We start from the raw sequence: 14,324 nt of genomic DNA on the forward strand, positions 1-14,324 counted from the left end.
AGAGGAAAAAATGATAATATTTAAAATATATATATATATATATAATAATAATAATTAACATATTTAAGTAAGTAAAAAAATTAAAACAAAAGGATATAATAATATATAACAATTTAATATATATAGAAAAATAAAAAACTTTATTATTACAACAATTAGAAATATTATACATGTTAAATATTTTAAATAAATAATATAAAACATTATGATTTTTTAAGAGAATAGAAATATAATAGATGATATTTAAAAAAGGATTACATGCACAAAAATATATATATAAAATCTTTAAATCCATTTAACATATGATGTAATATACATAGATTATAAAGTATATAAGAAAAATAATGTATTAAATATTGCTATTACACTTAGTTTTTAAAAAAAATTTAAAATGTACATAATTAATTAATAATAAAATAATGTATATTTTATAATAAAATAAATGTAATATATGGAATAATATATGGTAAAATATAACATGCAATAAAATTTGTAAACGTAATATATAATAATATAAACTGTATTATAGATGAAGTATAAAATAATAAATATGATATGAGTAATTTTGTCTATAAAAATATAGTAGAATAAATAATACACATGCATAGTAAAAATATATAAGAAAATAGAATGTGTAATATATATATAAATGAAATATGAATATTATTATATAAATAAAGATAATATTATCTATTAATAATTTTTTAAAAGTTTACAATTTGCAAATTCAATAAATGACGATACATAAAAATAATATAAGGAAATATATAATGAAATTTATAATAAAATATAATTTATAGATAAAATATACAATAAAATAATATAATGGGTAATATATATATAAATAAAAAATAATAACTAATATTTATAAAAATAAATAATATAAAAAGTATTCAAAATAAATTAAAAAAGATTAAAATTGAATTAAATTAAAGAATTTGGGGTTAATTGCAAAATAGATGAAAGTTCTGGGCTTGATTGAAATGCGCGTTAAATTTAGAGGACTCCCTGGGCAATTAACCCTAATCCTAAAACAACATCGCTTCCACCAACTCAGTTTTAAAGCCACTGTGAGGACCAAATTGAAATAAAATTAAAATACTAGGGCTAAATTAAAAATAAATAAAATGAAATTTAAAAAATGTGGGAGGACCAATTGAATAATTAACCCAATCTTAAAAAACACGCGGATCCTTCCTGGGTCATCGGGTCAACGCGCGGATCCTCTTCCTAATATGGTGCCGTTTTAGTGCTTATTGAATTAAGCAAAACGTCACCGTTTTTTAAAGGTTATATAAGTTAAAACTTAAGTCTAAAATTCATTTTACACCGGGATATAAAAAAAAAAGGGTTTGAAATTCTCTGCAAAGGGAGAAGAGAGGGGTTTCGGTTATGGCCTTCGGCCACCGAGCAGCTCATGCTCACGTGCCACACACGCCACCACACGCGATGGTCGGAGGGTTAAAAACCCTCCGTCTTTTCAAGCGAAATACGGGTAATCTCTTTCCCTTCTTATGATCAACAGTTTTTTTTTAAAAAACGTTTTGTATACTCGTTGATGAATGAAATAACAGAATATAAAATCACCTTTTAAAGAAAACTGCTTCAACTTCTTTTTTCTGTGAATATAAGTGTATATCTTTTATTCCCTGTCCAAAAAAATCCCCCTCATTACAATGATAGTATTCGGCTTTATAGCCACTATTTTTCATATATTTACATATTTCCTTGCCATATATTGTTTTGTTTCTGTCCTTTCTTTCCATTTTTGCAGATGATTGAGGAGAAGAAGGGGCACTGATCACGGCGTCAATTTGCGTCTCAATTACAATGAGATACAGAGCCTGGAATCACGGCACCGATGAAGGGTAGCTGAAACGACGCAAGGTGAAACGGCGTGACTGATGGGGTGCTTACGGCGCGAAGCTTCTGGAAACCCTAGGGTTTCCAGATTCTGTTTAGGCATTGGGCCTTGTTTAGGTTGGGTCTTGTTTGGGCCATTGAGTTTTGGGTTTGGGGTGTAACGGGTGCTGGGTAGTGGTAGTCTTACTGGGTTGTAACCGGGTGTAGGGATTTTGGGCTTCAAAGATACCGAACTTTGGGCTTTTGTAAATGGACTTATTAATGGACTATTTTTTTATTATTTATTTATTTATTAATTTATGGGCCCGGGTAAATTTGGGTTATTACACCTACATCAATAATTAATTAGGTAAACCAATTGGATCTAAGCTAAAGGTACTTACATAGTCAAAACAAAGAATAGGAGAAGTTGATACATTAACCTTAGAGTAGATTTAGGTTTAGTATAAATTAGTTTAACAACATTATCCTAATTTAGAATTAATACTACTAATTAGTTTGCTTTCAACCAAATGATCTTCTCCACTATTCTCGTACCACGATTGCTTCGAGTATAAGCTCGAACGATTTAGATCAAACACAAAAAAAAAAAGAAATAATTTTCTTTTCTTTTGAGGTGAAACCGAAAAATTCTCTTCTCAAATAGAAACTGACAGAATCGTTATTCTAGAAAATATATTAAATTCTTAGAGAATAAAAGTCTCTCTATTTTCGAGCAGAATAACGATATCTAAAAATTGTGTACATAGCCCTACCGATGTCATCTATTTATGGGGAGAGAAGGTAGAACATTTGTTGAATTAGAGAAGTTTATTTCAACTAGAAAAGAAAAATCTTAGTTCTACTGGATGTAGGGGGCAGCAACCCTAGTTAATTATACTAGGGTTTGCCGTCCCCCCTTATCACATAAGGAGTTTTGGGGAATCTTCATGTCAAGTCCAATTAAAAGTACTTTCCGGGCTTTTAACCCAATACTTTATAATTTAATCCAACCCATTATTTATTTTTCCATTTCCCAAAAAATAAACTTCAATATATTTCCACTAAAATAATTTTCTCAACCCAATTTTAATTCTGTTAAAATCATGACAACGTTACCGTAAAAGAATCTATAAGAAAATATATTCAAGATTATGCATTCAACGGTTCATTATGAGCAAATGATTTATTTCCATTTTTGAACTTCATTTATTCAAAAAATATAAATTCAGTTTTCAGATTATCTTCATCTTCATTTTGGAGAAAACCACATTGATTTCCAAATGATTTCATTTCTCCATTTTCAATTTAATTTTGGAGAAAACCTTAATCATTTCGAAATGCTTTCTATTTCTTCATTTCACCATTTCTATTCATTTTTGTTCATTTGATTCAACATGCCATTCATTTATGGTTTCAACGACTAGTGGAGGAACTGATTGGATATATGCAATTGAGGCTCAAATGATTCATAATTAAGTTTTATCTTTTTACCTATTAATTATAAAATCATTTAGTCACAAATTCATTCCATTATAGTATCATGTCTGAGCTCTCCCTAATAACATACCATTATGACAGCAACTTGATCAATGTTCATCCAATGACCTTACCATAAGTGTGTTACCCTCATAGGATATATTTATCTCTTTGGGATAATATCCGTTCCCCCAATATGATCCTATTTTATCTCATGGTAACCATTACATCTTCCTTCATAAAAAGTCAATTACTATCAAATAGTGATTAAGTCATTCCTCAGAAAGATGAATGACTCGTGGTCACGTTTACTTTTCATCAACCATGTAATGTCAATGACAGGATATCAATTGCCCATGTCTCGAGTTATGAATTCCACTGTTGTAAATGATGCAACACCTAACGCACCAGCTCTCGGTTCCTTATCTATTCAAACTTAGGTTTTGTAACACCCCAATTTTCGCGAATTCTGTGAATGTTGGCATAGGTTTAATTATGTTAGTGGGCCTCTAGAAGGCCCAAGCTTAAGATAGAACCCGACAATTTTAGTTAATTTTTGTTCCATAAGAAAAATGGGGTGAAATTATGAAATAGGACCTATGTGAAAATGTTTGAAAATGCTATAGGCTAAATTGAAGTAGCCAAATAAATAGGAGTGCAAAATAGGAGGATTTGCATGACAAACCTCCCATTTTACATGAAGTGGCCAGCCATCATGTTGTTGTAGACAATATGAGCACTTGATATCCATAATTCATGGTACAAATTGATAATGGATTAGGTAAATGTTCCATGATAATGGATTAGGTAAATATTTCATGATAATGGGTTAGGTAAATGTTCCAGGATAATGGATTAGGTAAATATTCCATGATAATGGGTTAGGTAAATGTTCCATGATAATGGTTTAGGTAAATGTTCCATGATGGGCATTTCATGTCTTTTATATTAAAGAATTAAATGGATGAAATATGAAATTTTATTAAAAGAAAAAAGGGTGAAAAGAACAAAGTTTTGTCCATCTTTGTTCATCATAGCCGAAAGTTAGAGAAGAGAAAGGAGAGGAGAAAGCTCTTGAATGTTCGGTCACTTGGGGAAGAAAATTAAAGGTAAGTTCATGGTAGTTTGCTTCTATCTTGATGTTCATGAGTTCTTCTTGATTCTACCTTAACTCTTGAAGCATATTTTGGTTTTTAATTGTGTTGTGAGCATTTAGTCATGAATTAAAATGAAGGAAATGGTTGTTGTTTCATGTTCTTTTGATGAAAAATGGAAGATAGGTGAAGTTGAGCCAAACAAATGAGCATGCATATGCCTTAGATGCTAAGGGGAAAAATTGGCCAACATGTTGTGCTTTAAAATGATGAAATGGAGATTATACTTAAGTAAAATCATAGATATGTGATGATTGATTGGTGATATACATGTTTAAATAACAAGCATGCAAGTTAGGTGTGAAAAAGTGATTTGGTAATAAATCTGCTTGGGACAGCAGCAGTAACGTGAATTTGGAAAATCACCATAAATTGTGGGAGATGAGTTAGAAGCTGCATAAATTATGTAATTAAATCTTAATGAGTCTAGTTTCAAATGGAATAAACGAGAACATATTTTGAATTCTGTACAATGAGAAATTTGATTCGTAATGAATAGTGGTCAGATTAGTCAAACAGTGAAACATGGGAAACTTTAAGAAAAATCTGGTATTGATTGGCCATACCAAAAATTATGAAAATTTTAAGGATAGAAGATATATGAGTCTATTTTCAGGTAAAATTAACGGCACTTGATTTGGAGTTTCGTAGCTCCAGTTATAAATAATTTAGTGACTGTTGCTCAGGAAGACAGCTTGCAGTGAAATTATGATTATGTGGTAAACATTGACAAAAATCTGTTAATGAGTTGCTTATTGATTTCTTATAAGCTTACTATGATCTGTAGGTGTGGTTGGCCGAATATTGTAAGGGGTTAATACGTAGTTTGTATTTGAATAGTTAGATTAACGTGTTAGTAAATCCAATTGTAGGCGGTTCGTGTGTGGCTCTCGTCAGCATATCGTCGCAAACAGGTGTGTAACTGACACCTTCTCATAGACTAGATTGGCAAAAGCTGAAAAGCCGAAATGTCGAAAAGTCGGTATTTTGGGAATTTGCGAGTGTGCGAATGCTCGCAAGATAGTTGGGTTTGTATATTTGGTAATTTAAAGAAATAAACTGCAGTACGCGCGATTTCGTACATTTTGATAATTTGGGCCTAATGGGCCAAATATCGAGTTCATGGGCCAACGGCCCCAATTCGGTAAGTATGCGCGGTAAGTGTTCTGATAGTACGTAAATAGTTAGGATATGCATGAAAACCCTTAAAGCAGCTAAATTACTATAATACCCCTATGTATGGAAAATTACTGTTATACCCCTAGATGCAAAATTACCGTTATACCCCTAGGGTTAATTTTGACTGAAAAGCATGACGATCTGATTCTGTATGATGTATGCCATGATTATATATCTGTTGCATAGGGACATGGGTTATATTATGGAGGAAGCGTCCTGGTGGCTATGCCACAATTATCTGATCTGGTGGCTCTGCCACATATATCTATTCTGGTGGCTATGCCACGATTATCTGATCTGGTGGCTCTGCCACATATATCTGTTCTGGTGGCTCTGCCACAATATCTGTATCTGGTGACTTCGTCACAATATCTGGAAGCCTCGCTGCGATTTCTATGATGTGTAGCGGTTGGGTGGGTCGAGTAGTCTCCCCACATGGTGTAAGGCTGGTACGGGGGTGTTATGGATGAATCAGGTTGCGTTTACGCATAAACATGTAATATCTGTTACGTTACATTATGGGCCTATGGGCTTTATTCAATTTCATTACGGGTTAAGGCAAACTTATTACATTTACGTGGGTTGAGTGATTTAGACTATGGTTGGGTTATTTTACACTGAGTTTCCCCAAACTCACCCTTTTATTTTCATCCACGCAGAAATCCCCAACCATAGTGGGCTTGGAGTCGTGAGGGAATTCGGAGTGGCCACCCGCTCGAAAGTTTGATTTTCTTCCGTGAACTGGACATCCTTTTATTTACTTTTGAAGTTTTGGGTTTTAAATGTAATATGGCCGCTTAATTATTTTTGATGGTTTTAATATGTATTACTAAGATAGGTATTACTTATTTTAACTGTTGAAATTGGATAGCTTTAGGCGGGTTTTCAAAAACAACAATTGATTTCAAAATAACACGACAACAAGCAAAGCTTCCATAATGAAAGTATTTTCCAAAATTAATCACTTTTCCTAAAATGACTTAATCAAATTGGTTTCTAGGAATATCCATGACGTTAAGGCGTGGCAATGGCGGTATGCATGTCTAGGATTGGATCCGAAGGAGCTTGGTACTTAGCATCAGATGGACTCACCACCTCTTTTCCGGTTTCCTACTTGGTGCCTGACTTCCATTCACTTTAACCTATAATGAAATTGTCTTTTAAAACACTAAGTAAGTTTTTGGATCAACAATATAAAATGTTTTGAACGCTTGACGTGGCATGTCGGATCCGGTCATAACATCTGAAATGGGTTTGGGGTATTACATTTAGTGGTATCGAGCCTAGGTTGCAACAACTCGGTGTGGAATGGGTTTACAAAAACAAAGATTTTCAAAATAATTTTTTTGCAAAAATGCGATTTTCAAAATTTAGATCTTTAGAAGGTGGCATTAGAATCTCCTACCAAGCTTTGTAAGTATTACTCGAACTTTTACGAATCTTTTCTGAATTATCATGCATCTTTGAAACCCTATTAGGATACTCTAGATAGGACGATCTGAAACCATAAGAAAATCGATAAGAGACTGAAAGCGTAGCTAAACTTCGATTCTGCGAAAACAAACTCTAAACTCATCATCGATTAATAAAACATCGTAATAAACAACGTAATATTAATTGATGCATAAAATTCGTAATCAAGATAATACGATATGAGTATAAGAGGTCGTGGACGGAGCCAAGAAGTACTCGGCGAGATCTTCGTCTTGAGACATATCTGCGGTGGATGCACGGTACCACCAACAATGAGAGGTAGAGTCTCATGACCACGGTGCCGAGGATGATGCCCTGTCACAGGCAATGCTTCGTGTTCTGGAAAGGGTTACTGGGGCAAGTGCGGGCAATGGAGTTCGGGGATATATTTCTGAACGACTTCGGGCTAACGGAGCGGAGATCTTTAGGGGCGTGTCTGGTATAGCCCCGAATGTGGCGGAATATTGGTTGGAGGCCACAGACGGATTATGGACAACTTGGACTGCTCTGAGGAGATTGTGAGTGGGGTATCTGTACTAAGTCCTTTGGGTCACTTTCGGTTAGGGTAGACAAAGCGTATAGGGATGTACCCTTAAAACTCAAGGTAGGATTTTCCACGGAGATCGATGGAGTTACCGTTCGGAGAGTTTGATCTCATTTTGGGAATGGACTGGCTTGTTAAGCATAAGGCGACCCTGGATTATGCTACTAAACGAATGGTGTTAAGGACCACAAAGGATGAGGAGGTTATAGTGATAGGTGAGCGAAGGGATTATTTGTCCAATGTGGTGTCGGCTTTAAGAGCCAAAAAGTGAATTCAAAAAGGTTGTGAGACTTATTTGGCATTTGTAAGTCAGTCAGAAAAGGAGGGACTGACAGTGGATAAGGTTAGGACCGTAAAGGAGTTCCAAGATGTTTTTCCGGAGGAGCTTCCAAGATTGCCTCCAAACCGAGAAGTTGAGTTTGAAATAGATTTGTTATCTGGAACGGCGCCCGTGTCTATCGTACCGTATAGGATGGCACCGAAGGAGTTAGTGGAATTAAAGGCTCAAATTCAAGAGTTGTTAGATAGGAGCTTCATTAGGCCAAGCGTGTATCCATGGGGAGCACCGGTGCTATTCGTGAAAAAGAAGGATGGTACGATGCGGATGTGCATTGATTATTGCCAGTTGAACAAACTGACAATTAAGAATAAGTATCCACTGCCAAAGATTGATGATCTGTTCGACCAACTTAGAGGAGCTTCTGTATTTTCCAAGATCGACCTTCGATCTGGATATCATCAGTTAAGGGTCAAGGAGGCAGATATCCATAAGACAGCATTCAGACTCGGTATGGTCATTACGAGTTTCTGGTTATGCCATTTGGACTGACGAACGCTCCTGCAGCGTTTATGGATCTGATGAATCGTGTGTTCCAACCATTTTTAGATCAGTTCGTAGTCGTCTTTATTGACGATATCCTGGTATATTCTGAAACTGAAGCGAAACATGATGAGCATCTCCGTATAGTGCTACGAGTGTTAAGGGAGAAAGAACTCTTTGCGAAGTTCAGCAAGTGTGAATTTTGGTTGAGGGAGGTAACCTTCTTAGGACATGTAGTCTCTGCCGAAGGGATTAAGGTAGACCCTCGAAAGATTGAAGCAATTTTGGAGTGGAAGCCGCCTAGGTCAGTGTCGAAAATACGGAGTTTCCTAGGACTGGCAGGATACTACAGAAGGTTTGTGGAAGGTTTTTCTGTTATGGCAGCACCCTTGACAAAACTCATAAGGAAAGGAGTACCGTTTGTATGGACTGAGAAGTAGCAAGAAGCTTTTGAGAAGTTGAAGAAAGTTCTGACTGAAGTACCTGTGTTAATTCAGCTGGAGTCTGGGAAGGATTTTACTGTGTACAGTGACGCATCACACGTGGGTTTGGACTGCGTGTTAATGCAAGAGGGTAAGGTGGTTGCATATGCATCACGACAGCTTAAGCCTCATGAGGGAAACTATCCGACTCATGATTTAGAGTTGGCAGCAGTGATATTTGCACTTAAGATTTGGAGACATTACTTGTACAGAGAAAGGTGTATTATATACATTGACCATAAGAGTCTTAAGTATTTGTTGACTCAGAAGGAGCTGAACCTTAGGCAAAGGAGATGGATTGAGTTACTTAAGGATTATGACTGTTCGATCGAGTATCACCCAGGCAAGGCTAATGTGGTAGCCGATGCTCTAAGTCGTAGAACTGTATCTGATCTGAGAGCAATGTTTGCTATTCTGAGTCTGTATGATGATAGAAGTCTGTTGGCTGAGTTGCAAGTGAGGCCAACCTTGGGTGGATTAGATTAAGGAAAAGCAGTTGAACGATGAGTCTTTGGTCGCTCGTTTTCAACAAGTTAAGGAAGGGGAAACTTCTGAGTTTGGGTTAAATGGCGAAGGAGTTCGTGTTTCGAGGAAGAATTTGTGTTCAAAGGACTCGATTTGAGGCGCAACAATATTGAAGGAAGCTCATGGAGGACTTTTGCCATGCACCTGGAGGAACAAGTTGTATCACGACTTATGAGAATTGTCTTGGTGGCCTGACTTAAACGAGAAGTAACGGAGTTTGTAGGGAAATGTCTGACATGCCAACAAGTGAAAGCTGAGCATTAATTACCCTCTGGACTGTTACAATCAGTGAAGATACCACTTTAGAAGTGGGAGAAGGTAACCATGGACTTTGTGAGTGGGCTGCCCTTGACACCATCAAAGAAACACTCGATGTGGGTGATTGTGGATAGGTTGACCAAATCGGCCCATTTCATACCTGTTCGTACTGACTTTTCACTTCAAAAGTTAGCCAAGTTGTATGTGGCGGAGATTGTGCGACTTCATGGAGTCTTAGTTTCAATTATTTCTGATCGGGATCCCAGATTTACATCTCGGTTTTGGCAAAGGTTGCATGAGGCTTTGGGGACGCGATTGAATTTTAGTACGGCTTTCCATCCCCAGACTGATGGTCAATCGGAAAGGGTTATTCAGATTCTAGAGGATATGTTGAGGGGATGCGTGATTGACTTTCGAGGTAGTTGGGAGGATTACTTGCCGTTGGCAGAATTTGCGTACAATAACAGTTACCAGGCGAGTATTCAAATGGCACCGTATGAAGCACTGTATGGACGAAGGTGTCGTACACCTAGTTGTTGGACTGAACTAGGAGAGCGACAAATTCTTGGACCAGAGTTGGTAGCTGATACTGAGGATAAGGTCAGAATAATTAGGGACCGGTTAAAAGAAGCATCTGATAGGCAAAAGTCGTATGCAGATTTGAAGTGTAAGGAGATTGAGTACTCAGTAGGTGATATGGTTTTCTTAAAGGTTTCTCCTTAGAGGAAGATATTAAAGTTCGGTAAGAAGGGCAAGTTGAGTCTGCGGTTCGTCGGGCCTTATCGGGTTTTGAAGTGAGTAGACCCAGTGGCTTATCAGTTGTAATTGCCTCCAGAGTTGACAAGATTCACGATGTTTTTCACATCTCCATGTTAAGGCGTTATCGTGCTGACCCTGCTCATGTCCTGCCAGTTGCAGAAATTAAAGTTCAGACTGATTTGACCTTTGAGGAGGAGCCTGTGCAAATATTGGCTCGAGATGTTAAGGTTCTCAGAAGGAAATCTATCCCGTTAGTGAAAGTACTCGTAATCATGGAAGGAAAAAAGCTACTTGGGAATCAGAAGAGACTATGCGTCAACAATACCCTCAACTAGTTGGATCAGGTAAATTTCGAAGACGAAATTTCTTTAAGGAGGGTAGAGTTGTAACACCCCAATTTTAGGGAATTCTGTGAATGTTGGCATAGGTTTAATTATGTTAGTGGGCCTCTAGAAGGCCCAAGCTTAAGATAAAACCCGGCAATTTTAGTTAATTTTTGTTCCATAAGAAAAATGGGGTGAAATTATGAAATAGGACCTATGTGAAAATGTTTGAAAATGTTATAGGCTAAATTGAAGTGGCCAAATAAATAGGAGTGCAAAATAGGAGGATTTGTATGACAAACCTCCCATTTTACATGAAGTGGCCAGCCATCATGTTGTTGTAGACAATATGAGCACTTGATATCCATAATTCATGGTACAAATTGATAATGGGTTAGGTAAATACTCCATGATAATGGATTAGGTAAATATTTCATGATAATGGGTTAGGTAAATGTTCCATGATAATGGATTAGGTAAATATTCCATGATAATGGGTTAGGTAAATGTTCCATGATAATGGTTTAGGTAAATGTTCCATAATGGGCATTTCATTTCTTTTGTATTAAAGAATTAAATGGATGAAATATGAAATTTTATTAAAAGAAAAAAGGGTGAAAAGAACAAAGTTTTGTCCATCTTTGTTCATCATAGCCGAAAGTTAGAGAAGAGAAAGGAGAGGAGAAAGCTCTTGAATGTTCGGTCACTTGGGGAAGAAAATTGAAGGTAAGTTCATGGTAGTTTGCTTCTATCTTGATGTTCATGAGTTCTTCTTGATTCTACCTTAACTCTTGAAGCATATTTTGGTTTTTAGTTGTTTTGTGAGCATTTAGTCATGAATTAAAATGAAGGAAATGGTTGTTGTTTCATGTTCTTTTGATGAAAAATGGAAGATAGGTGAAGTTGAGCCAAACAAATGAGCATGCATATGCCTTAGATGCTAAGGGGAAAAATCGGCTAACATGTTGTGCTTTAAAATGATGAAATGGAGATTATACTTAAGTAAAATCATAGATATGTGATGATTGATTTGTGATATACATGTTTAAATAACAAGCATGCAAGTTAGGTGTGAAAGAGTGATTTGGTAATAAATCTGCTTGGGACAGCAGCAGTAACGTGACTTTGGAAAATCACCATAAATTGTGGGAGATGAGTTAGAAGCTGCATAAATTATGTAATTAAATCTTAATGAGTCTAGTTTCAAATGGAATAAACGAGAACATATTTTGAATTCTGTACAATGAGAAATTTGATTCGTAATGAAGAGTGGTCAGATTAGTCAAACAGTGAAACATGGGAAACTTTAAGAAAAATCTGGTATTGATTGGCCATACCAAAAATTCTGAAAATTTTATGGATAGAAGATATATGAGTCTATTTTCAGGTAAAATTAACGGCACTTGATTTGGAGTTTCGTAGCTCCAGTTATAAATAATTTAGTGACTGTTGCTCAGGAAGACAGCTTGCAGTGAAATTATGATTATGTGGTAAACATTGACAAAAATTTGTTAATGAGTTGCTTATTGATTTCTTATAAGCTTACTATGATCTGTAGGTGTGGTTGGCCGAATATTGTAAGGGGTTAATACGTAGTTTGTATTTGAATAGTTAGATTAACGTGTTAGTAATCCAATTGTAGGCGGTTCATGTGTGGATCTCGTCGACATATAAATGCAAACAATTAATAATGACACCCTCTCATAGACTAGATTGGCAAAAGCGAAAAGCGAAATGTCGAAAAGTCGGTATTTTGGGAATTTGCGAGTGTGCGAATGCTCGTAAGAAGTTGGGTTTGTATATTTGGTAATCTAAAGTAATAAACTGCAGTACGCGCGATTTCGTACATTTTGATAATTTGGGCCTAATGGGCCAAATATCGGGTTCATGGGCCAACGGCCCCAATTAAATAAGTATCTTGTGATAAGTGTTCTGATAGTACGTAAATAGTTAGGATATGCATGAAAACCCTAAAAGCAGCTAAATTACTATAATACCCTTATGTATGGAAAATTACTGTTATACCCCTAGGTGCAAAATTACCGTTATACCCCTAGGGTTATTTTTTACTGAAAAGCATGACGATCGATTACGTATGATGTATGCCATGATTATATATCATTGCATAGGGACATGGGTTATATTATGGAGGAAGCGTCCTGGTGGCTATGCCACAATTATCTGATCTGGTGGCTCTGCCACATATATCTATTCTGGTGGCTATGCCACGATTATCTGATCTGGTGGCTCTGCCACATATATCTGTTCTGGTGGATCTGCCACAATATCTGTATCTGGTGACTTTGTCACAATATCTGGAAGCCTCGCTGCGATTTCTGTGATGTGTAGCGGTTGGGTGGGTCGAGTAGTCTCCCCACATGGTGTAAGGCTGGTACGGGGGTGTTATGGATGAATCTGGGTTGGGTTTCTACATAAACATGTAATATCTGTTACGTTACATTATGGGCCTATGGGCTTTATTCAATTTACATTCGGGTTAAGGCAAACTTATTCTGTTTCTGTGGGTTGAGCTGATTTAGACTGTGGTTGGGTTATTTTACACACTGAGTTTCCCCAAACTCACCCCTTTTATTTTCATCCACGTAGGAAATCCCCAACCATAGTGGGCTTGGAGCTGTGAGGGAATTCGGAGTGGCCACCCGTTCTGAAAGTTTGATTTTCTTCTGGTGAACTGGACATCCTTTTATTTACGCTTGAAGTTTTGGGTTTTTAAATGTAATAAAGCCGCTTAATTATTTTTGATGGTTTTAATATGTATTACTAAGATAGGTATTACTTATTTTAACTGTTGAAATTGGATAGCTTTAGGGCGGGTTTTCAAAAACAACAATTGATTTCAAAATAACACGACAACAAGCAAAGCTTCCGCAATGAAAGTATTTTCCAAAATTAATCACTTTTCCTAAAAATGACTTAATCAAATCTGTTTCCTAGGAATATCCATGACGTTAAGGCGTGGCAATGGCAGTATGCATATCTAGGATTGGATCCGAAGGGAGCTTGGTACTTAAGCAGTCCTACTTGGTGCACAGCTTCCATTCACTTTAACCTATAATGAAATTGTCTTTTAAAACACTAAGTAAGTTTTTCTAGATCAACAATGTAAAATGTTTTGAACGCTTCGATGTGGCATGTCGGATCCGGTCATAACATCTGGGTTGGGTTTGGGGTGTTACAGGTTTGACTTACATCAAAGTGTATGAGTCACACATACATAGTCTGTCATCCACTCAGGATTTAGGTATATCATACTATGAACATCACAAGTGAATAAATTTATAAACAGATTCAAGATCTAGTCATCTTGGGTCTAGTCCAATTTACTATCAGTCCAGTCAGTCACATCTATATCTCTATCTTCTAAGAGTCATCCGCTTCGATGTCCAGGATAAAGCATATTCCCAATTGGACTTAATAGACGTACGACATATTAGTCTTTCAATCGGTTTGCTAATTTCCGATTAG

The 14,324-nt window shown here is 36.2% G+C and overlaps 1 long non-coding RNA gene across 2 annotated transcripts; it reads left to right on the forward strand.

Moving 5' to 3' along the window:
* Nucleotides 1-4,305: 4,305 nt before the first annotated feature.
* On the forward strand, nucleotides 4,306-13,638 carry LOC128295198 (uncharacterized). Of its 2 annotated transcripts, none has more exons than XR_008285555.1 (2): nucleotides 4,306-4,430; nucleotides 13,446-13,638. It is a non-coding gene; the product is annotated as an uncharacterized LOC128295198 (long non-coding RNA). The 2 variants fall into 2 exon arrangements; XR_008285548.1 differs by lacking the exon at nucleotides 4,306-4,430 and adding an exon at nucleotides 11,424-11,564.
* The last annotated feature ends 686 nt before the right edge of the window (nucleotides 13,639-14,324 follow it).

The sequence above is a fragment of the Gossypium arboreum genome, chromosome 1 (genome assembly GCF_025698485.1).
Source record: "Gossypium arboreum isolate Shixiya-1 chromosome 1, ASM2569848v2, whole genome shotgun sequence".
In the NCBI taxonomy this organism is placed as follows: Eukaryota; Viridiplantae; Streptophyta; class Magnoliopsida; order Malvales; family Malvaceae; genus Gossypium; species Gossypium arboreum.